At 42.8% G+C, this 24,149-nt stretch overlaps 2 protein-coding genes across 3 annotated transcripts in view; one reads left to right on the top strand and one right to left on the bottom strand.

Moving 5' to 3' along the window:
* Positions 1 to 9,740, bottom strand: part of CALD1 (caldesmon 1) — a 250,640-nt gene extending 240,900 nt beyond the window's left edge. Inside the window, exon 1 of one of the 2 annotated variants that reach the window (XM_032798575.2) lies at positions 9,474 to 9,740. The gene's annotated coding sequence lies outside the window, so the exon portion shown is untranslated. The remainder of the gene's footprint in view (positions 1 to 9,473) is intronic. The other variant, XM_032798573.2, reaches the window with a different exon arrangement.
* LOC116835616 (aldo-keto reductase family 1 member B1) overlaps positions 1 to 24,149 on the top strand; it is a 645,245-nt gene that overhangs the window by 260,741 nt on the left and 360,355 nt on the right. The gene's annotated exons all lie outside the window — the stretch shown is intronic.

Genomic DNA, 24,149 nt, shown 5'->3' with positions numbered 1-24,149 from the left:
CCAATGGGTTATCCCTTGTTTGTATAGGGTGTCCAGCGAGCAAGCCATTTACAATTGCAGTTAAAGTGAATGAAGCTCAGACCTTCCCATATATGGCAGTACCTTTTAAACACTGGGGAACGAATGAGCAATGGAATTTTCTTGGCTTTTGATTTTGCAATGCCCTATCTTATATGAAATATTGTTTTCTGATGAATGGTTGTTATTGAATGTGGGAATATTTTTGACCAGAGTTTTTGCAGACCCATAATGTACATGAAACAGAGAGAGTGGCCCAGATTCTGAACTCAGTTATCTCATCATAAATCTCATTGAAGTTAGAGTTACTCCAGATTTATACAGGATCATTTAGATCAGAATCAGGCCCAGGATAAAGAGCATTCACTGGCAATGGAGTTTCACCAGTGTAAAATTGGTGAAAGTTAAGATCAGAATCTGGCCAAAAGATGTCCAAGTTAAAACTTGGACCAAATTTTGTTCTCATTTACACCAACCATCAGATTTATACCCGTGTAATTAACAGCAGAATTTGGATAACTGATGTTTTAAGTTTAAAAAAGGATTTGAATTAGGCTTCTTTTATCTGTGTACTGTATATCAGCCACAAAAATGCATGGCAATATTTCAACTGGATCACTAACACTCATTCATATTTATAGCAATTAAAATGACATACTTCAAACAAAACTGGATTTTAAAGACTGAAGTTGCAAAGCAACAGCTGTAGCTTATCAGACATCTGAATGGAACCTATCATTTTCATAGCAGGGGTATGGCTATGTATCTAAAGTTAAATTCTGCTCTCAGAGGCACACAAAGAATCTAAACTCTGATAGTCTGCTATCCCCACATATCTGTAGCTCCTTTATCTCTATCCACAGGCAATATGAAGGCAGAACATCAGAGCGCTGAAGCTGTGTATGGATCCTAGAGAAGAATTTTGCCATGTGCCATTATGCATCTTGTGATATCAGCAGTGTATGGGAGAAGCTATTCAGATAAAACAACAGCTGACCAGAATCTTGCCCCATATCTCAATGCTATCTCGACCAGATCCTTCTTCAAGGTTTGCAAAAAACTTCCACAAACCTCTGTCCTTTGTAACTGGGTTAGAACAAGATACCAAATTCAGCCTGAGTGCTAATGAGCACAATTGCTTTTTAAATCAACAGAGCAGAGGAGGGGAAGGGAGGCTGTCATTGTGGAGTTGGCGCTGGGTGGGGAGGAGGGGAGGGGAGGAAAGAGGAATCTCTTAGCTCTTGCTAATCCCAGGGGATTGAAAATAAATTATTCCTGCTGCTGCTGCTCTTAATAGAAATGAATATATGGACCTGCCAAGGAACTTCACCAGCTGTTAGCAGCCCCTGAAACTTCAAGGAGTAATGAGATGTCCTGCCATTGCTTATAGGATGAAAAGAAAGGAATATTTTGACCATGGCGACTTTTTGGGGAGGGAATGATTTCACTGTAGCAGTGTTCCATGGTACTCTGCCATTCCCTATCTGAGGCAAAGAAATAGGAAGAGTAGTAATGTGCTCTACAGAATTGGCATTTACATAAGGAGAATGCCAACATCAGAGCACTGCAAATAAGAAACAAACAGATCACAATGTCCTTACTTGGGTAAAAATTCTCTTTGAAGGCAATGGGAGTCTGGGCTGCAGGACTGAACCTTGAAATTTAAAGGAACACAGAAACTGCCGTTCAGGATCAGACCAGTGGTCCATCTAGTCCAGTACTGACAGTGGCTACAACCAGCTGCTTCAGAGGAAGGTGCAAAGAAACCCTGCGATAGGTAGGTTATAGAATAACCCATAGGGAAAGCTGCCTCCTAGATACATTAGTTAAAGAACTGTCATATTTCCAGTATCCCTCATTACTCCCATGAAAATTATAATTATATAAATAGTAAATCCTATAATTTTCCCAATTTACAGCATTGCGCCAAATTATCTAACATTAAAACTTTTGCTTCATCATCTTTAATCTGTTTTCCTGTCCTTTGAATATACAGTTTCTTGAAAGAGGGGGGAGGGTTAGAGGAGGTATGTATGTGTGTGTAACCAACTTGTCTTGCTACATTTAACAATATTCCCAACATTTTTTATTTATTAGGCTGTAAAAATATCCACTGGAATAGATCCAAGCAGAGTATTTAGGGTAAAACATTACATTCTCCACAAATATATTTGTAAAAAGGAGCTAAATTCTCATATATTTTTTTTTCCTATTTAAGGATATAAACCAGAAGGTGGTGTGCGAACAGGAGCGTTCCTGTTTGCTTCACACCCTCTGCAACACGTCTTGAGGAAAACTCTATTTGTATTCTGTAGATGTAGGGTGTGGAAATATGTAATGAAGTTTCCACTCAGTGAAGCTTTTCCAAGTAGGGTATTTACCCATTGTAGCCTGCCCTAGCTACTGTGGTTCTGTTCTCAAATGCTCCCATTGTATGTGCAATGACAAACCGATAAATGTTCAGAAGTTTGTTTAGAGTTGTCTTCCAAGCATTTAGACAATCTACCTATCTCACAAAGCTGAAGGGACCCTGAAAGGTCATCAAGTCCAGCCCCCTGCCTTCACTAGCAGGACTATGTAGTGATCTTTTGCCCTAGATCCCTAAGCGGCCCCCTCAAGGACTAAGCTCACAACCCTGGGTTTAGCAGGCCAATGCGCAAACTGCTGAGCTATCCCTTCCCTCTTTGCAATGATATTAAAAAAGGTTCTCTCTCAGCCCATATTTTCAGAACATGCGTTTACCATGACAATTGTAAATGAGCATTTATGCTTGCACATGCAGATGCAGTAACTGTGCAAACCCCATGTACCTGTGTAATTCTGAAAGCCTACGCCACTGACCCTAGTTCCAGCGAACCATTTTCAACTGGTTACTATTCCTTCTGCTTTGTTTTGGAACAAAATTCCTTTGTTAGTCCACTGGTTCCTCCAGAAGCAGCCCAAACAGACTAACTGAAGTTCTAATCTAATGGAGTCCACCGGACTTTCCATTAAGCAGAGTGTATAGCATACAAAAGCCAGTTCGTGAACACTTCAGTCTCCCTGGACATTCTATAACTGATTTAAAAGTAACTATTCTTGAACAAAAAAACTTCAGAAACAGATTTCAAAGAGAAACAGCAGAACTAAAATTCATTTGCAAATTCAACACCATTAATTTGGGTTTGAATAGGGACTGGCAGTGGCTGGCTCATTGCAAAAGCAACTTTGCCTCTCCTGGAATTAACACCTCCTTATCTATTATTGGGAGTGGACTACATCCACTCTGATCGAATTGGCCCTCTCAACACTGGTTTTCCACTTGTGAGATAACTCCCTTCTCTTCATGTGTCATTATATAATGCCTGCATCTGTAACTTTCACTCCATGCATCTGAAGAAGTGAGGTTTTTTACCCATGAAAGCTTATGCCCAAATAAATCTGTTTGTCTTTAAGGTACCACCGAACTCCTTGTTGTTTGTATAGCATATAGAGTCTAAAAGACTCTCAAAAAAAAGTATTACCAGCACCACTTTGGACTTCCATTCTACAACCTCAAAGCATGTTACAAAATAGGAATGAATTAAGCCTTAATAACCTTAGTTTACCTAGTTCATAGGGGAAGGATTTATTTTACAGATATGGAAACTGAGGCAGAAAGCTGAAATGATTTGCAAGAAGGCTGTAGCAGACCCTGAAACAGAACCCAGATTTCCTGATTGTTACTCTGACATTTTAAGAATATGACCACCAGTCCACTCAGTAATTAAAAACAGTTTCCCTAACTCTGTCCAATCAAATACATTGTGGGGGAAAGACGGTAGAGAAAAGATTAGAATTCTACCTAGTACTCCTCCACGACTGCTACTGTTTATGTACCATTCTCATTGGCAAAGTGAGCTGAGAGATGAAAGACTGAATAAGCCTGGAGATGGAACTTGTCACACATTTCCTTATGGATGGGTTGAGATGCTTTGGAAGAGCAGTGCTGTTAGGTTTGCATTGATACTGCTTTGCCAGTCCTGCAGATAAACTTTAGCTGCAAGGGCTGTAAATCCACCTGCATTCACCAGTACCAGATTCACTCCCAAAATACTTTTTTTTAAAAGACAAAATAATTTTTTAGTGAGGGTCAAAATTATGATAATCATACTGGTTATACATGTATATTCAGTTTATTATCTAAATAAGTTATCTACCCTAATCTTCTGGATTTATCAAGTCATATTTTGAGACCAGTAGGAGGTATACACATTTTTTTTTAAGACTAAATGTTGCCAAACAAAATATCTCAAATCCTCCCTTTCACTTGATATTGATTAGCTAATTTATACATAAGCTTCAGAAGAAAGCTGAAAATAAAGAGTTACATAGTTCAACAGCCATATGACCTCAATGACCTCAATGTTTCATCCCAAAAGGTCAAATCTAATCTGATCTTCAAATACCTTTGAGTCAAATTTCAGCTTCAGTTAAATCTTTCTCTGACCATTTTCTTTGAAGCCAGCAATGGCTATAATTACATACATGCACTCACACACATACAGATTATATGACGTTACATGTACAAGCCACAGACGCTAAAATGCAGCTATACCCAATAACCACACAGTCAGTTGAGAAAGAAAATTTCCTTCTAAAATAGTCAAAAGTTCAGTACCAATCTAAGCAAACCTATCTGTGTGCGCGCACACAAATCTGTACATATATATCTGATGAAGATAATTTTAGTAAGGAAACAACTATTTTGTTATGAGAATTCCCATTAAGTTATTATAAACAGGCATTTTTTTAAAGGATGAAACTTACTTTGACTAGTAGCATAGCATTAGCTAACTTTCTACTAACATTCTTTAAAGTAGTCATCCTGCCTGCCTCCAGTTTTGCTCATCTGGGGTCCAATTCTGCAAGCCCTCGATACATGAAATTCTCCTTGTAGACAATGGAAGATTTGTAGGATTTGACCCAGAAAACAACAGTAACGTTGAGGGTATTTCCCCTCCTCACACACACACACCCTTTCTCTGGTTCCCATGGGATTTGATGTAGGTACTGAAGATTGACAGCTAATACTGTATTCGCAGCCTCTTGCTCTCTTTCTTAGAATATGTCTACATTGGAGCTGGAGGTATAATTTCCTTGTTAGGTAGGCATACCTTGGCTAGCTTTAGTCAAGACAGTGTGCTAAAAACAGCAATATGGTCACAGCAGCAGAAGTGGTGAGAGGGGGTACAATCCCATCTGAAACCCTAAGTATGTACTTGGGGCAGCTAGCCAGTCCCACTGCTCATGCCCCCACAGCTATGCTTCTATTGGTAACCTGCTAATGCAGGTTTGTCTACCTGAGCTGGAAGTCACACCTCCATCTCTAGTGTAGTCATACCCTTATATATACACACTTTTTTTTCACCGCTTTGTTCTTGCATAGTAACTAAATTCAGTGGGTCAAATCCTCAGGTGATATAAATCAGCATAGTTCCATTGACTTTAATGGACCTACATCAGGTGACGACCTGACTCAATATGAATTATGGCCCATGTAACCACAAAAAATGTCAAATGCAAACTACAGAAAAAGAACAGTGTTTATACACTTCTGGAATATTGAAATTCCATTTGTTCTATAGGAAAGAAATCCCGCAGGAACTCAGTGTTATACAGTGGAATTTACCCTGTTGTGCAACCCATCTCCTGCAGGATGAGAGGAATTTTAAGGCCCTAGGATAGTAGGGTAGTATTGTTATGCAGTTTGCTATAGTAGAAAAGAGGAGAAAATATGCCACACACTATGCAAAACAGTACAAACTATGCCACCTCTTGTGCCCAGTGCACTTCCCCCTGTTCTGACAATGCTCATGTGCACAGAGCCTGTAGATTGTTAGAAAGGTGAGCAGATGTGGAGAGTGTTGGCAAAGAAAAGTGAACGGCACTCTGCTTCTGTCCCAGCTATATAATCCACTTTAAAAAAAACTACCAGAAATAACAACAGCACGTTTTAGAGCATATCCAGTTTGTTAGATCTTTTGCAGTGTACTTTGGTGCCTGCTGTTCTACTCATTGCACCAGCGGTCAGGAGGAAATGTGGGATGGCAGTATCATGTAAGGCTAGCCATGGCTGTTAAGCAGTGCTATGCATAGATGCCCTCCATACCTACTCATGCACCAGTGTTTGATTACAGTACAGTGGATCAGCACCTCCAGTTGTGTAGGGGGAGAGGTGGAAGCAGTGCTAGAGGGGCTTTTGCTACAACAGTGTTTCTCAACTATTTTTACCCAGGGAGTCCTAAACTTAAATAGACAAACCTGCAGAACCCAACCACAGGCAATGCATGAGGGGACATGAGGGATCACATGCCCCCTAGATTTCTGCCTTCCACTTGGCCCTGCTCCCTGAGCTGCAGAGCAAAGCAATGATATGTATCTTTGGCTAGCTGCTCCCGGCTCATTAAGTCAAATGGCTGTGAGGCAACTCCTTTTTGTAGCAGCGGAGATCTCTCTTTTGCAGTGACGCTGCAATTTTTGGTTTCAAACCCCGCCCCCCCCCCCACACACACACATCCTGGCCAACCCAGACAAGCTTGGTGGCCTGCTGAGGTAAGTCGGGGATGGAGGTAGCATTCTCTCCCTGAGCCCTGCTGCTCGGGGATGAAGCCCAGTTTCTTTTGGCAGACCCCTGAAACCTGCTCATAGCCTGAGAACCAGTGTGCTACAGCAACCTGTTCAGATAATGTAACTGGCACCCAAATCTCGATGCTATGAAGACCACTGTCCCTGCCAGCACCCTGCAAAAAAGAAGAATGTCCAGTGCTATTGCCCTATCATGTCCTACTCCTAGCTCTTAGGCCTGCTCTACACTAGGGAGGGGGGAAATCGATCTAAGATATGCAACTTCAGCTACGAGAATAGCGTAGCTGAATTTAACATATCTTAGATTGACTCAGAATCACTTACTTTGCATCCTCGCGGCGCAGGATCAACAGCCGCCGCTCCCCCATCGACTTTGCTTCTGCCTTTAGCCGAGCTGGAGTTCAGCAGTCGACGGGAGAGCGATTAGGGTTCGATCACTACCCGCCGATCCAGTGGGTAGTGTAGACGTACCCTTAGAGTCATTGGTTCCATCGCTATTCAATAAGGAGAGTTCATTCCATCACTGCCACTGTGTCCTCTCTCATGTCATCTCTATGCACAGGTGCCCTTTAACCATCCCCAAAGCAGTAAACTTCATTGAATTCACAATAGTGTCCTCCACACTTTGTACTGATATGAAACACTGCTGGTAAACATACCTATTGCAGCCTCCACAAATGACCCAGTGAATGAGGAATTGAGGAACACAGAGAACCCCATTGTAGTGCATCTTTTCCCCTCTGCATCACCTTGCATGGGAGGGAACTGACCATCTGCCCCGTAAAATTCAAAATGTTTCATAATGATACTGAGTGCAAAATATTGAGTTTTCGATTCCTTTGTGCTGTTCAGTGTTGAAAGATAGTGCTACAGTAGTATAAAGTAGCAACTGCAGGAAATGCTTTATCTTCTCAATATACTTTTACATTGCTCATTGTCAAAGTGCATTTAGATGTGGCAAGCCGTTACATCTACTCTCCTTGAGTCTGATCATGTATTTGTTAAGGAATGTACTGATTTCACCCAAGACTTATCATGTGAATATGGGCTGCAAGATTGGGTTGGGTACAATGTCATATCAAGGTGCAACAATGAGAAGTTTTCAGGACTTCAGTTTGTCTTCTGTTCTCAAACAACCTATCCAATATTTTTCCCAGTACCATCATGACAACCAAATGCCAAACATTACAGTTATATGTATAGGTTTTATTGAATATGATCATCCTCCCAAAACAGTTATCTGAAGACAGACACAGACAGACCCATAAGCTTCCCCAAATATACTGATAACAACTCTGCTCCCTCTTTTTCAGAAAGCCACTTCCATTAACAAATGATTTTTTGTCAGTCCCTTGAATAACCACAGAAAACAGCTTTCACTGTATTTGTAATGCATCTCAAGAAAAGTCCCTTTTGATTGGCTTTGGAGAAAGCAATTTCAGGATCGCCTGATACCTCCCAATTCCAAATGCAAAATATTGCAACAAACAAACATTGTACAGGTACACATACAAACACACACCCCAACCTGTAAATATAATTAGAAAAAGAAAGGGTGCTGATCTCAGACTTATTTAATGCTTAGCCGTGCTAGCAAATTCATTTAGAATATGGTATATGAAAGACACTACAAAAGAAAATCTCCCCCCATAGTTTGTTTCTTCCAGATGTGTCCAAGGGAAACAATGTGTCATTAATATAAGAATATTCTCCAACAAACCTTTTTTGGGGGGGTGGCGGGGGGGAAGAAACCTTCCCAAAAACATGAAGTGATCAGAATAAGCCACATGCTGTAGAAAAGTTATTTAAAAAAAATTACGTTGTACATCCTTGCCACAAAAAAATGAAACAAGGCATGGGAGAATAATCACCTTTGACATATTTGTGGGTTTGGTCACGATTTATCAGGTCTTCCTCCCACCCACCCCCCTATCATTCTACAGCTAATCTCACTCCTCTCTATCTTCATGCCCCCATGATTCCTTCCTACGAGGAATTCCATGCAACACAAAATGTCACTAGTATCAGCTATCAGGCTTACACAACTGTATGAGCATGTCAAAAGTAGCTTGAAATGAAAGTCTGCTTCCTCTCTTTCTGGAATAGCGCACACACACACACACACCAGCCCTCCAGTCCCACCCATGAACAGTTTGGGTCTCTCCTCCGCCGCCCTTTCTTTTCACAGGAAAGACTGCTTCATAAGAAACATTCTGGAAATATACTGCTGTGCATGTTAAATCTGAAAACAAAAACGGATGCAGTCTATTGTCAACAATACTTTTCTGAAAGACAGCCGTAATAGACATCTGTTTCAGCAAATATCAAAATCAGTGACAATGTTTTCCCTGCCTGCTCTACCTTTAGATTTTTGCTACTTTAATAGCCTGGCTCTTAAGTTGTAAAATGAAAAGCAAGTCAGCCTGTTAACCTGCAAAATCTTATTTCAATCACTCCTTTAGGTGCACTTTAAAAGAAAACATGAATAAGTTTTTGTTCCATGGGCAAGTGCCCCCAAGAATACCACTGCATGGTACCGACTTATTAATCCTGGCCCAACTGGGTTTCCGCCTCCCTCCAAACAAACAACGGGCTATCCTGCACATGAGAAGCCTTTCCGTTCTGCACTCACTACGCAAAGCATGCATCTCTGTGAAGAACAAAATATGAAATCTTCTCTCACTAACAGTGGTTCACAATGAACATCTGCCAAGGGGAAAAGCTGCAGGCACTTTTAGTATATTTGCACAGCTCTGTTACATTTAACATGCATTGTGGATAGACATTAAACAGCAAATGCAGTCGAATCAGATCATTGGGGTGGGGGAAAGAGTAGCTTAATCCCTTACCTCTGCAGCTGAAAAGTTTTCAACTAGTAGGAAGGAAACGAATAACTGGCTGTTTAGGCAGGAGCACAGCAAGAAAGGTACACCAGCAGCCTAACACACAGCCCTATTGAATAAAACTTACAGACTTTCCTTGGCCCCACCCAAAAGTCAATGCTAAGTGACTACATATCCCTTATGTTTACAATTGGCAGCCAGTGGTATGCATTGTTCTCAATTTATTCTAATAAGCAGCCAATGACTAGGCTTGAGCCAAGGTGGGTCCAGCCTGCCTGCAGAGATGCCTGTCATTCCCTAGGCATGCTCAGGAAGCCACTCATCAGAAAACCAAGACCTAAAAAGCTCCGAAAATTCATGCAAGCTGCCAAAAGTGTCTTGCTACATGCCCTTTTTTGGTTATCCTTAGCAGGGCCTCTGAAAGTAAATCCTCTGTCAGGAACAATCATAAGAAATGTTAATCTTGGAGAAAAGAGGCTGTCTTGTTGAACACAAATGGAGCTTTAAAAAAGGAAATATACTGCAAGGAAAGGGGGCACAGTAAATACGTTTATTTTTTGCATCAATTTTAAAGAAAATTTAAAAAGCACATTCATCACAACCAACTTCATTGTACTGTTTTAACGAATACCATATGTAGAAAGAGAATGTAAAAACTGTTTGTCTTTTCCTGCAGAAACAAAAATGTTAAAGCAATAGTATGAGAGAAGCATGAAAGAGGAGTTGGCAGATAGGCAGTTACCTGTCAAATAGTGTAGCAGAAGTTACATATAGAATGTCCGTGTTCTTAAAAATAGTTTAAAATGCCATTAAAATCTTTGACGCTAATCACTGATCCTGAAAAATGTTGACTAGTTCAGGTAAACATTGAGTTAATAGATGTCCATCTATATATATATTCTGAACAGCACTTTTCACTAAACTTTCTTTTTCCATTAATCAAGTATGTTTGGATTAATCTTTACCTTGAAATCTCTTTTGTAGAGCATCAGAAAATTGCAGACCGTTCACAGAATTCTACTGGAAGTTTTAGCTACCTCGAGTAATTTAAAGAAGTGAAAGAACAAATACAAAACACATGCATAGAAAAAAGTGAGGTACATAAAGTATTTGCAAAGAATGAGATGAAATATAACTGTTCTTACATATGTAAATATATATCACAGTATACAGACACATACATATACACACACACCAAGAAAGACTGAAAGAAAAAGGCTGACTGAACTGGAGAGAAGTGGAAGAAACTGCCCAAACCACGAGATATTCTGCAGGTTTATTATTTGATGATAATTTATACAAAAGCACAGTGAGAGGGAAAAATACATATAACAAGACATTGCAGCTGGGTGGGCTATTTATGTGTTCATAAGTCTATCGTTTTAATGCCTGTCTGGATCTTTTCCTTCAATCACAAGGCCTGTTTGGATCTACTCACGTGCACACAACAAGCAGGATTTGGCCCATGTACAGTAAACTAATCTCATGTAACACTGTACACCTCTAGCTAAAGAGCTAGATACTCAACTGATGCAAAGTGGCATAGCTCCAAAAGTATGTTAATTTACACAAACTCCAAATCATGGTAAGTATGCTTATATCAGTTGTTTAGTTCCCTTTTTAAATATTACGATTACATTTTATTAAGTACAAAAAATTGCTATTTGCTTTTGGAAATACGCGTTTTTATTTTAGCATTCAGATACCTTTCCTAATGCAATAGGCTTTGTCTCGGCAAGGCTTTGAAACATAAAATCTAACACACGCAGTATGTTGATACAGCAGATGTCACATTTATAATTGACTAACACAAGGGAGAACAGGATGTCTAAGCTCTGCTGTACTAAAAGCTTTAAAAACCTCAGGCTATAAAGAGCCAAAATCAACTGAAGTCAATTAGACTAGTCATGAGCATATGACAAGTGGGGAGTGGCTCTAAATTGCCACAGAGATTTTTAATTCCAGGATTTTAAATATATGAAGTGTCCACTCCAGTGTGTGAGCAGGATCAGAGAGAGCTAATGGTTACAGCTGAGGACTGAGAGTCAGAAAGACTCCTGAGTTCTATTTCCTACAAAAGTCATTGACTTGCTGCAAGAGCTCAGTGTTCACTGAAAGAGGAAGCCAACTTATATGTTATAACTAGGGCTGGATGAAAGCAATTGTGCTTTTTGAATGAGATTGTTCACAAACTGTATTGTTGTGTTCCAGGCCATTTGCGTGTCAGGTCATTTTTCCAGCGAATTTCTGCAAAGTGGCTATTTCACAGTAGAAAAACTATGCAAGTTGACAGGATGGAAAATTCAACAATGTGACATGATGTTCAGCCATAAGAAACTTTGAATTCCAAGATTCATGACTACAAAAATACACTGGGGGTTTGCTCTAAAATAGGACACTCAAACAGGAAAAAAAAAGTGAAAGTGTACACGTGTTAGTGAATTTTCATCAACATTTCTGAAAAAATAATCAAGGACATAGATTAATAAGGTTTTAAATTTCATTTCCAGTGGAAATATCTTTGCACACTGTGGTGAGAAGCATCATGCAAAACCCTTTGATAAAGTAATTATAATATGGTACATCAATAGTAAGCTCTATACTATCAATTAGTTAGTACAAAGCAACCATAACAGTAAACCCTGCAGCTACTGGCAAGGTTGGGCCCCACCTCTCAGCCATGCCTTCCTGCCATCTCCACTCTGACTCTGACACCCCGCTTTCCTCTTATGGCATAGAGGGAAGACTTCCTTCGGCTTCCCTTTCCTGTCATGGCACAGGATTCAGAAACTGTTGACTGACCCTCCCTCACCCCATCCCTTCATTCATGGCATGGGGCAGGAATTGAAGCTAAAACTTAAAGTGCTCCTTCAACACCAATCTGTTAAGCAGCAGCCCTGTAAGCTGCTTACTCCCATACATGCTGGAGATAGGACCGAGTGGAAGCAGACATATCCTGGCTATATGTGATAGTAGCTACAGGGACTACATTTGAGTGCTGTGAGCATGGAATTCCTGTGATTGCAGTCACTCATACCTTCTCAATGTTTTCATTAGAAGTACTGGGAAATCTCTGTGGAGACCATGGCTCTCAAAGGTTTATCACTGTTTTCCTATAAAATTTACAATCTAAAGAGACGATATGGTTGGGGTTTAGAAAGTGCACTATTGATCATCTCCTGAGAGGTAGGTAATATTTCTGTATCAAACCATTCGTGGGATGCGCATCCAAACACGGCAGAGAGTGGTGTCCACAGGAGCATATTTTCACAGCATTGGGTATTCAGAGCAGCAGTTTTATAAAGTCGGGAAGTTCGAGTTCCCTCAGTGCCTTCCCTTCCATGGTCAGTTCCAGGCATAGAGAGACTGGCACTCTGTGTTTTGGGGTTGTTTGTTATGTTTTGGGTGGGGGGAAGTTAATCTAACAGTCTTTTTTATTACTGGGTTTTAGTAGTTTATCATTTTTTACTTTGTAATTAGATTCTGCACTAGTGAGCAATACTGAGAATCCCAGAGCAGCTCCATCCTTGAGGTCAGTGCCACTACAGCTACTGATCTGGGCTCCAGAGACTTGGAAGGGGGAGGAGCAGTGCAGTGGGAGGAATGTTTGTTTCCATACCCTTATATGTACCCACAGTCCAATACACACTGTCTGAGCAGAAGAGGAAGGTATTTGCTGATACTCCTACTGGTGGACACAGACCTACAGTGGTGTGTCTGACGTGTAGGAGACCCCTTCCACCGCCCGGGGGGAGGCGGGGGTGAGGGCCACCTCTGCCTGTCTCTCGATGGGACTGCGTAGCAGGGCTGCTAACATGGCTAGCACAATCCAGTGGGGAAACGGTACAAAAGCATCAGCAGGCACCAAGTTTGCACCAAGGGAGCTGATCTATTAGGCATCCACCACCACAGCATTTTGTAGGACTAAAGAATGGTGGAGAGGCTGGGTGATGTTCGTGGGTAGGATGACTCATCGCAATACATGGTGGCAGGCAGAACTAATGACAGGACTGTGGCTGCAGGAGCAAAGTTACACCAAGGCTCTTGGGGCACAAGGGCTGTGCAACGAGTCTTTTCGCCTCTTCGGATTCTCATGCGCGCACTGAGAAGCATTGAGTCCAACAGCAAATTTTTTTTATGATGTCACCCACCCCTGTTTTGCACTGAAACACGTATGTTGCTGATTTGACACGAGCACTGTGTGCCTGAGAGAGAGAGACTAATCCTGATACGGACTGCACATTGTGGGAGACCTAATTTATTTTTAGGTGAAATGTTTGCTGTTCAACAGATCCACTCAGGTGTAACTCATCAACTGGGGGTCTGATGTAAAATCCACATCTTATTGCTTTGCTGGAGTACATGAGGACGGAGGGTAATGGTTCACATATGCTCTCCTTGTTCTAAGAGAGGATGACTGTGTGGCATGTGCCTTTAGACACAACACATCCTGCATCTTGGCAGGGGGTTAGACTAGATGACCCTTGCGGTGCTTTCTAACTCTAAGGTGCTATGATTCTGTGATTCCAAAGTACAGCTTTTTTTGGTGAGGAATCTACATAGGAATTGCTATTCTATGACTTGTGTGTCACTTACACGCTATAAAGAATTGCAGTGTATCAAAATCTTTTGCTTTTGTTAAGGTACACCAATCGAAAGTGGGTGATTGAAAAATCACATAGAGACTAACAGAAAGGAACAAAGAAAACTGATTGATGAATGCATGATAAGCACGGTTTTGAACACATTAGCTGCAAAGGTATAGCTGTAACTAGAATGGATGGCCAGCACTTATGCAAAGAATGACCAAAGCTGACCTTAGCAGAAAACAGAGAGCTCTCTGTTAGGAGGAACTGAACATATGCCCTGGGGTACCATATAGAAGCAGACAAGCAGACTTTCTTTCTATATCTGTAATAAAGATGTGACACTGGCAAGAAAGTAGTGGTAATTTCCCCACTCCTGCTACTAATAATAAAGGTGTGACACATAGGAGTGCTGACATGGGTCATGGTTTAAAAAGGTTATAGCCTTGTCACAGTAAGGTTTATTATCCATTGGTTCCAGTGTCTACTGTTAGAATCAAGCATTCCTGTCTTCTTGTTCCAACAAGACATTCTCAGATAAACCTACATATTGCACATCCTGCCAGAAAAATACTTTTATCCATTCGTGTTTGAGTTCCCTCTGTGTCACTCATGCAGGAACAGTACAGTGTAACATTTAATTCTAACTCAGTGTTCACAATCCTTTGTTGTGGAGTGCACGGGGATGGGGCACAGTTAACACATGCAGTGGTGCTAGATACCTCACAACGGCCTGACCCCTGTTCACTAATTGGTGGCATTTGGAGGGAAGTGCACACCACAGCTCCAAAAAAGAAATCGGGGCCACTCCCATCAGCACCAACAAAGATGTCTCGCATGCCTCATCTCTTCACAGGCAGACTGTCTATAGGAACTGTCCCTGACATGGGGTATCTCCACACACACCCCTCATGCAGCTGAGACTTCTGCACTGCTCTTGGGTTGTGGCTCTCCAGAAGGAAAGACACTAAATAAGGATATAAATAGCGGACAGATACAAATAATGGTTTTCCACAGTGGAACCATTGTGAGGTACTGGGAGACAGAACATCTCTCTCAAGGTTTTGAGAGAATTCCCCCACTATGAACTATGGGCTATATAACACCTATGTCTTATTTCAAGACACAGGGGAAGTAGACCTCCACACCCCTGCTTTCCTGAGTAAGCCTTACTCAGCTACAGGGTCTGAGTCTGGTGAGGAGCATACCCCTGTCACTTACCTACTCCCCATTGTGAGTAAGTGTGTAGGCACTGGTAGCAGACAGGAGAGGGAATTGGGTGGAGCTTTGGTTCCACCCTCCCTCCCTTGCTCACTGCTCAGATGCAAGGCATTAAGATGCACACTTTCAAGGACTGCAGTAACATACTTCTCTCTTCCAGTGCTGCATGAGAGCAGCAGGAAGAAAGTGTGCCTCCGAAGGATATTGGAGAGGCACAGTGCCTCCTAGGGCTGCTCCTGAGTGGTCCAGCTTATATACCATCTCTTGCTCAGGCTGCTGCTAAAGACAGTCTAACTCTCTGAAATTACCTTGAGTCCCCACCACGTAAAGAGCACAGCACATTTTTTTCCGTAACAGACAGGCTCTGAATTATGCTAAGACGAGCCATGGAAAATGGCATAACCATAAGTCATGCTAATGGTATATACAGAGAATATAGCTCAGTTGGAACAACCGTGATGGTGCATGCACAGCTGTGCATATTTGACATAAAGGTGAGCGAGCTTAATATTTGCTAGCTAGCCACCCAGCTGGCAGATCTGTCTGGGAAGGGGAAAAAAATCACTCGGAAATAAGAGAGAAGCCCACCCACCATGAGCAAATTTGGTCATCCTTACTATTACCTCCTGTCTCTAGACAATATTGCCTGTGTTAGACAGACGCAGATGTAACATTTGGAGAAATTTTCCATATTAATCTTTAGACGACAAAAGTGTTTTTACACTCTGTATTGAGCAGGGCCCTTCAATCTTTAATAAAACAACCTGAGGGTTGTATTGTCTTTCCTTGACAAACTATGCCAGTACATTCAAAGATGGTCTAAAATTTAATACAAAACAGAACTACAGAAGAAGCACTGAGTATCCCTGCAAATTTAGGAGAGTTTGCAATGTGAAGAAAATAGGATTTCAATAAGTGGGGGGGAAAGACAATATTTACTTTAATGCCATTAAAGCCTTTAGATGGGCCTAGCAGGTTCTGGGCACTACCAGAAACAAATAAATAATAGCAGCACATCACATATAAACCATAGCAATCAGCTGTGGTATGAAAGGTCCCAGTCGTGCCTGGCAAAGGCGCCCTCCAGGGGCAGGTGATAGTATCAGCTCTGTCAAGTATAAGCACATCTTGAGTGCATAAGCATATTGGATATTGGGAATGGAGTCGTGTGTCAGATGAGAAGGAACAACATAGCAGTAGGGATCAGTCTGAAGTTTTCAGTGAGATCATTCCCTCACTAGGATTTAAAATGTGTTACTGTGGAATTATATATCATTCACATTTAGAAATATTAATTTTGGTGCAGACAGCTAGTTCATTGCAGTTAGCTGTGGAATTTTATTTTTCTTGGTATTGCTGGCTATGTAAATGGAAGGCATTTAATAAAAATAAAACAGAATAGGAGCAGAAAGCACACTTGTATGAGACATTTTACCCATAATAATAATTATTATAGGAAGAACGATTTATCTTCGGCACAATGCCCTCATACTTACTAAAAACATACTGAACAGCACAATGACCCACATCCTAATTAAAAGAAAATACTTGAATATTTTCAGTATGAAACCACGCCATCCTACAAGACCACAATGTCTCCCAAGGTTAAGGTGACTTCATTCCTAACGTACCATTTTATACTGCTTCTTCAGGCTAACATATGGCCAGAGAACTTTGGCCTCCGGGATGACTCCCTTCCTGAAGGCTGTGCCCACTTTTCTCACAGAGAGCACAAAATATGAACAACAGATGTGCATCACTTTCCAAACTTTTCAGATGGCAGCATAAGGAATGGGGAAATGCAAAATGTTTACAATGACATTTGAAGCGTTCAGCACTTGCACACATTCCCAGTTCATTGAGACATGGAAATGAGTCCCATTTGTGTTTGAATCATTTTCAGTTATAGTGGTTCCATTTTGAGCATTGTCTTCACTGTGGAAAATGTGTTGCTGTCACATACTTTAGCTGCCTAATTACAAGTTTCACAGCTGCTGGGGCAGGCATTTCAGGGGCAGGGTGTAGAGTGCTTGGGCTTGAGACCCTTCTTGCTTAGACCCTTCTTGCTTAGGGCTGTTTAAGTCAGGAGTAATTCTAACAAATGCAATGTACCTCACTATAACATTGGCGTAGGTGAGGGGAGAATCAGGCCCTTTATCCTTTGTACCTAAATAAACCATTTCGCTTTGGCAGGACGGCTCAAGCAATGAGCAAAGGTTAGGTCTGGGTCACTAATTTGTAACAGACTCAAATACAAAACCTAACTTTACAGATAACAGGCCTGTGCATTTAGGTTTCACAGATACCAGCCTTTTGCAAACATTGCCTTTGGTCTGGCTAGGGCCTTCTGTGGGGATCTAAGTAACTGTCACAAATAGAACTTGTCTCTGCTCCTCTACTGCGATGGCAATAGGGATGGATGCTACTTGAGGGTGAAGCATTGCATGAAAGCAAGGAGCAGGACTGGTCCGGAAACAAGAATTCTGTTTTGTGGAAAAAAAACTGAGGATGAGATTTACTTTCTTTTTGCATCAGAATAACCAGGGCTGACGAGGGTGTAGGGGGAAGCCGGTACAAATTACCAAGGCCCAGGTTCCCTGGCTTCATTGGCCCTGTTTAGCCAGTCCGCCCTTGCTGGGGGGGCCTGAAAATTTTTTTTCACCAGGGCCCGAACCCGCTCTCGGCAGCCCTGAGAACAACTACTACCCCTTTCAAAATGGATCAAGAAAAACGGGGGAGACACATGCACTCCACCTCATAACAGCCAATAGCATCACATCAGGGCACTTGCACAGGATATGACACAGCCAGGCTGAAGTCCCTAGTCTGCCTAATTCTGAGCAGGGACAAGAACTTGAATCTCTTGCATCCTATGTGAGTGTCTTAATTGTGGGCTATCAGCTAGCCTGGTCATCGCCCACCCAACTGAAAAATGGCTTCAGCAAAAAAATCCCAACCAGCCCTAGCAAGCACTGCTGCACAGCTGGAGGCAGCCCTCATGCAATAGAGTTCAGGAGCAGTAAACTGAGACATTGCTGTAGAGGAGCAGGAGGGAATCTAGATGGTGAGTCTATTACTGTCTCCCCCCGCCCCATATAGACACCCCACCTGCTTAAATGGAGGAGCTTCAAAGCCGGTCACTATCCTCTCTTCTGCTAGCAGTGACATAAGGAATATGCATTACTACACTTGCCCTGAGAGGCCCCAAGAGAGCAGGGCTTCACTGTGGTAGGCACAATACACACACAGGAAGAGACAGCCCTTGCCTTGAAGGGCTGAAAATCTAAATAGACAAAAGGTGATAGAAAGCAAGTAGCATTATTCCCATTTTACTGGCAGGGATCTAAGGCACAGAGAGATTAAGTGACTTGCCTGAAGTCACATGGGCAATATGGCAGAGACAGGAATTGAGACCAGATTTCCTGAGTCCCAGTCCACTACCAATCAACACAGGGCATCCCCCCTGGAAGGAAGCAGCTTTCTGAATTGCTGGCTGTGGGCAACTCAGACAAGGCTGCGTACATGTAATTGCATTCATGGCAAGAGCAGTAGAGGAAAGAGGGAATGTGGGGAGAAGTTAGAGAGCTGGAGGCAGGGCTCAGAGAGAGTGTGTGTGGCAGTCGGAGAAGGAAGTGTAGTGGCCAGTGTGCACGTGGGATACAGCACAGAAGACAATTACTGTGTAAAAGAAGTGTTGCGTGCCTCTGAACGCAGGACTGGGAAGAGTGAACAGTACGGACTGCAAGGGCAGGAGAAACCCTATTTTCATATACTTTTTGCCCACGTCCATTACCTACCCACAGTGCCAGCCATATTCAACCTGAGTATTGAAAGCACTAGCTATTTAAGGTGCTGTGAAGATGTACAATGCTGTGTAAGTGCTCAGGAGGAATAGTATTGTTGTAATGAATCGACACTAGCTTAAAATAAAATAAAAATTCTCCAAGATGCTGCATCACACTGTGTGAGCTTACATAACATGATCACACAGCAAAAGCTAGAAACCAACTAGAGCTGACCATTCTGTGTCGGGCTGACTGTAGCACAGACCTATGAAAGATGGTTACGTTGTCATTCAAGATGTATTCCCTCCCTCAGTCTTCCAGACATCCAGTTACTCTGGATAGGCAACATCTATGCCATTTGTCCATAAAAGCCAGCTCTGTGACCTAACCCATGCCAAGGAAGCTCCTGCAGTATATAGGAAAGAGGAATAAATTGGACAGAGATTGTAATAGCATTCCAAGACTGTTTAACTAGCCCAGACACTTTGCTAAGCCAAAAATGTTGGCTGTCCTCATCTGTATCCAAAATAGCGAGGAGGAACTGCAATATCTATTTCAAAAGAAAAGAAGAATTATAAACTGAAGTGGGGAAGAAGCAGATGCAAAAACATTAGAGAAGTGCATAATATGAAGGACCAATTTGGGGGATAACTATTCAGAAACTTAAAGGTACATAAACCCCTAAGTACTTAGAGTAATAAATTGACTACATACTGGGTCAAGCAAGCCTAATCTGAGTGTGTGAAATGGGTCCTGGAGAGGATTATTATTTCTATTGTGGAAGCACCAGCTCCTAAGAACCTCAGTCAGAGATCACGGCCCCCTTGTACTAAGCCAGGGGTGAGCAAACTTTTTGGCCTGAAGGTCACATCTGAGTATGGAAATTGTATGGCAGGCCATGAATGCTCACAAAACTGGGGGTTGGGGTGCGGGGGTGTGTGTGCGGTCTTTGGTTAGGGGTGCAGGCTCTGGGGTGGGTTTGGGTGTGCAGGAGAGTGCTCTGGGCAGGGACTGAGTGGTTTGGAGGGCAGGAAGGGAATCAGGGCTGGGACAGGGGATTGGGGCACAGAAGGGGGCTGGGGTGCAGGATCTGAGTGGCACTTACCACAAGCAGCTCCTGGAATCAGCAGCATGTCCCCCCTCCAGCTCCTACACGGACGCACGTCCAGGCAGCTCTGCACGCTGCCCTGTCCGCAGGTGCCATCCCTGCAGCTCCCACTGACCATGGTTCCCAGCCAATGGGAGCTGCGCGGACGGCACTTGGGACAGGGGCAGTGTGCAGAGCCCCCTGGCTGCCCCTACACATAGGAGCTGGAGGGAGGACATGACGCTGCTTCCGGGAGCCACAGCACACACAGAGCAGGGCAAGCCCACAATCCTGCTCCCTGCTGGGAGCTCGAGGGCCAAATTAAAATGTCTGAAGAGCTGGATGTGGCCCCTGGGCTGTAGTTTGCCCACCCCTGTACTAGGCACTGCTCTCACAATGTGAGGATACCTGGGAGAGGGGAAACCTTAGGTAAATGAGGTTCCACCTATCCAAGAAGCACTCTGCAGATATCTGACTCCATCCTCACTCTCTACTCAGGGAGTGCAGGAGTAACTGCAGCCCTAGGAGAGCATTAACCTCAATACCAGCTGCCATGGAGGGTGTGGTACATTACACACATGTTGGAATGTAATTTTTCTTCCCCTGCTCTATTGTGGAAAGAGAGACCTTGTGGTTTGCTGCTAATACTCCATCATGGGTCCACCTCCCCCACCCCAAGCTGAGACACACTCAATTTCCTGCTAAGAGTTCTGGGTCATATAGTCCAGTAGACAATTTTCTACAACATTTCTTTAAATTGAGTTGCTAAATGTAGATTTTTCATGAATTAAATAAGGATTTGATAAATACAATCCGTACAGCAGGCCCTACGTTTATTTTATGCTTCCGCCCACATTTTCAACATCTGACTGATTTCTTAAGCTGCATTGAGGAATTTGTCATGGGGAGGAGTTGCTCTTTGGGGCAGTAGTCAGGGTCTGCTGTGGCTTTGAAAACATGCAGAGAAGTGATAGATAGTTTGGGACTGTGAGACAGCATATTAGCTTGATGTTTCTGCCAAAATAGTCAGCAGTGAAATAGTTAATGTTGACAGTGAAGATGCCATTTTTGAGGTGTATATTTTAGTCAAGACAACTCTACGCATCTCATTGCCTCATATCTCCTTGATCTGTACCAGTCTCGGTATCAACCCAGCTACAGCACAGAGATGCTCTAGTTGCATTAGTTGAAAATCTTCTGGCAATGGATGAAGACCATGCATGTATTATTAAACCTATCAGCTGCCAGTGATATGGTTCATATGGAGGTGTGTCTCTCTTCCCCACAGACCACAGTGGAGATGAACAGAGCTGCTTTCGGGTGGATCCATTCTTTTCTTGCTGAGCATTTAGTGGAATCTTGGGCAAGTGCTCCTCCTTTCTGAGGGCATACTCACTCAGGGTTTCCTGGAGTTTAAGGTTTTATAGGGGTGCTGGGAGCATTAGTGAGGAGACATATGTTGCAATGTATTCACTGTAGTGATGACGACACCCAGCTCTATTATTATCATATCCAACCTAGTCAAAGCAGCTGATTGTGTTACTCAGGATGTGGCTGAGAGTTATGAGAGGTAGCTGGCTGAAGCTCAGTCACACCAGAACTGGGTTGAGGTTGGTTGGTTGACTGAGAAGATACAATGAAGATAATATCTGCTCCTTTGATTGCGGGGGTGCATCTGCCTTTTGTTGTTGGAGTTTACAGTCTAGATGTCTGGTTAGATTTCCAGCTGTTACTAGAAGATCAAGGAGCAGCAACAGCCAAGAGAGCTTGTTTGTTTTTCATTTAGGTATTCCTTAAATGATGCAGATCTTCCTGCCTTTGCCACCAAGAAATTAAATGACTGCCATGTCCTGTACATGGGGTACATCTTCAATCTATCCTGAAACTGAGGCTGGTGCTGAATTTGGCACCCTGTGCTATTGAGTGCATATAACACCGGTTCTCCTGGATCTGCCCATTGGTCTCCAGGTGGAATTTAAGGTTTGAGTTTTGACCTATAAAGCCCTAAATGGCCCAGATCATACCTACCTGAGCGATTGCCTCCAACCCTACACCCTACCCCTGCAATTGTGATCAATATGTAGGCTGAATATTCTAGGACCAATCGGAACGAAGTACGCTGGAGGATCCAACCTTTACAATGGTTCCAAATTCCCATTTTCCCTTCTTCTACTGGCATGACTTGAATACTCCTGGTTTTGAATTCCTGGAGTTTAGCATGAGTTTTGACATGCAGGTCCTTGTGTTTCACTCCTTTGTTTTCGACCTTTTGGGGCAAATCAGGTTCAAGAAGAGCAAGATTATTTTTTCACTGTTGCTTCAGCAATAGTTCAGAGAGGATGAGCATGCAGTGACAGTACATAGGCTACATTTTCACCTAAATAAACAAGGCTGCCAAGCTGTGAGGATAATTTCATCTGTCCCTGCTTAGCTATCATTTTGAAAGTCCATTTTTCAATGTCCATAATGATCTTTCTCCAGCTCCATTTACATGAGGAAAGGTGCAGTGATAATAGCATATGTTTAATCATGTCAGATGTCTGGTATTTTTCTGCAATAAGTCATAGTACCCCATTAGATTAGTACCCCCATTTTCCTCAGGAAATCCATATACGGACAGTAAACTCTATAATGCTACTGTGATTTTTGTGACAGTTGTTGTGGACTGTCATGAGGTGCAGCTCTCACTGCCAGACTGGTGCCTCCTCCTGATGGTTCTGAGGATTAACTTGAGGCCACTCCCTTGTCCGTGGTCTGCACACGGTCACTCTGTCTCTGCTTCAGGAATGGCAGCGTCCTTCTTCTCAACTCAGCCCTCCTGCTAGGTTATCCTCTGCGTTCCCCCTTCCAAAGTTCAGTACCTCAGTCCAATAATTATGCCACTTCCCCAGTGACAAGTGGGGAGGACCCAGCCCCATCCACTACTCTGGGTCCCAACCCAAGGACCTTGTAAATAGCAGGCTCCTGCTGTATCTCTAACTTCTCTTGGCACTGCTATGTTTCCCTTGACCCCTTTCCCATGGCTGCAGCACCTTGTTCACTCTTACCTCAGGGCACTCAGCATGTCAGGCCCAGCAGCCAGCCAGGTGCTCCCTCTCGTTCCCCCAGTCCTGCCAGCAGCTGCTCCATCCAAGGTGCTTGCTTCAATCCACCTGCTAGGAACCCAGGTCTCCCTCCTTGAGGTCCAGGCAGTAACTGACTACCTCTGGCCCTGCAGCCTTTTTTATGTGAGCCTGCTGAACTCTGACTGGGTGCTTCTCTCAGTCTCTCAATCCTATTGGCTGCCTCCCATGCAGTCGCCTTGGGGCTCAATTAACCCCTTTTATGCCATCATGTGACACTAAAATCACTTCTAGCCACTTTGAATGCCCATTAATGTCCATAAGAAAGTATTGCTTTTTTTTCCAGCAAAGCAGTGGGAAAATACGAACGTATATGAATCACACCTTTCCATGGATGGGGAAGGGCATGTTCTTTAATATCCTTTCAACTCTCTAGCACTTTACTTTTCTTTATTAACTCCTGGTCACCAGAAATAGCTTTGCACTGAGACCTTCATGTGACACATTTCAGAGTGTTCCCCTCCCCATAGATCCCCTAACAATCTGTCTTAATAGAATGAAGGTGTTAGCACCTGCAGTGCCCAAAGAAAGTAGCCCGGTTAAGTTGAAAGTGGATCTTTTTTAACTATAGAGCAGGGGTAGGCAACCCATGGCTGGGTGCCGAAGGTGGCACACAAGCTGGTTTTCAGTGGCACTCGCATTGCCCATGTCCTGGCCACCGGTCCAGCGGGCTCTACATTTTAATTTAATTTTAAATGAAGTTTCTTAAACATTTTAAAAACCTTTGTGATGGGGCAAGGCCAGATGGCTACAGTAAAGTACTGAGAAACAGGTATGTTAGCCCCAGGCTAAACAAATCCCTAGTACCCTGGTAACAAAATGGCAGTTGCTCCAGGTTAATCAAGGCACCTGGAGCCAATTAAGATCTTTCTAGAAGGCAG

The sequence above is a fragment of the Chelonoidis abingdonii genome, chromosome 1, assembly GCF_003597395.2.
Source record: "Chelonoidis abingdonii isolate Lonesome George chromosome 1, CheloAbing_2.0, whole genome shotgun sequence".
Classification (NCBI taxonomy): domain Eukaryota; kingdom Metazoa; phylum Chordata; order Testudines; family Testudinidae; genus Chelonoidis; species Chelonoidis abingdonii.
The sequence above is the reverse complement of the archived record's forward strand: the minus strand, read 5'-3'. Positions and strand labels throughout refer to the sequence as shown.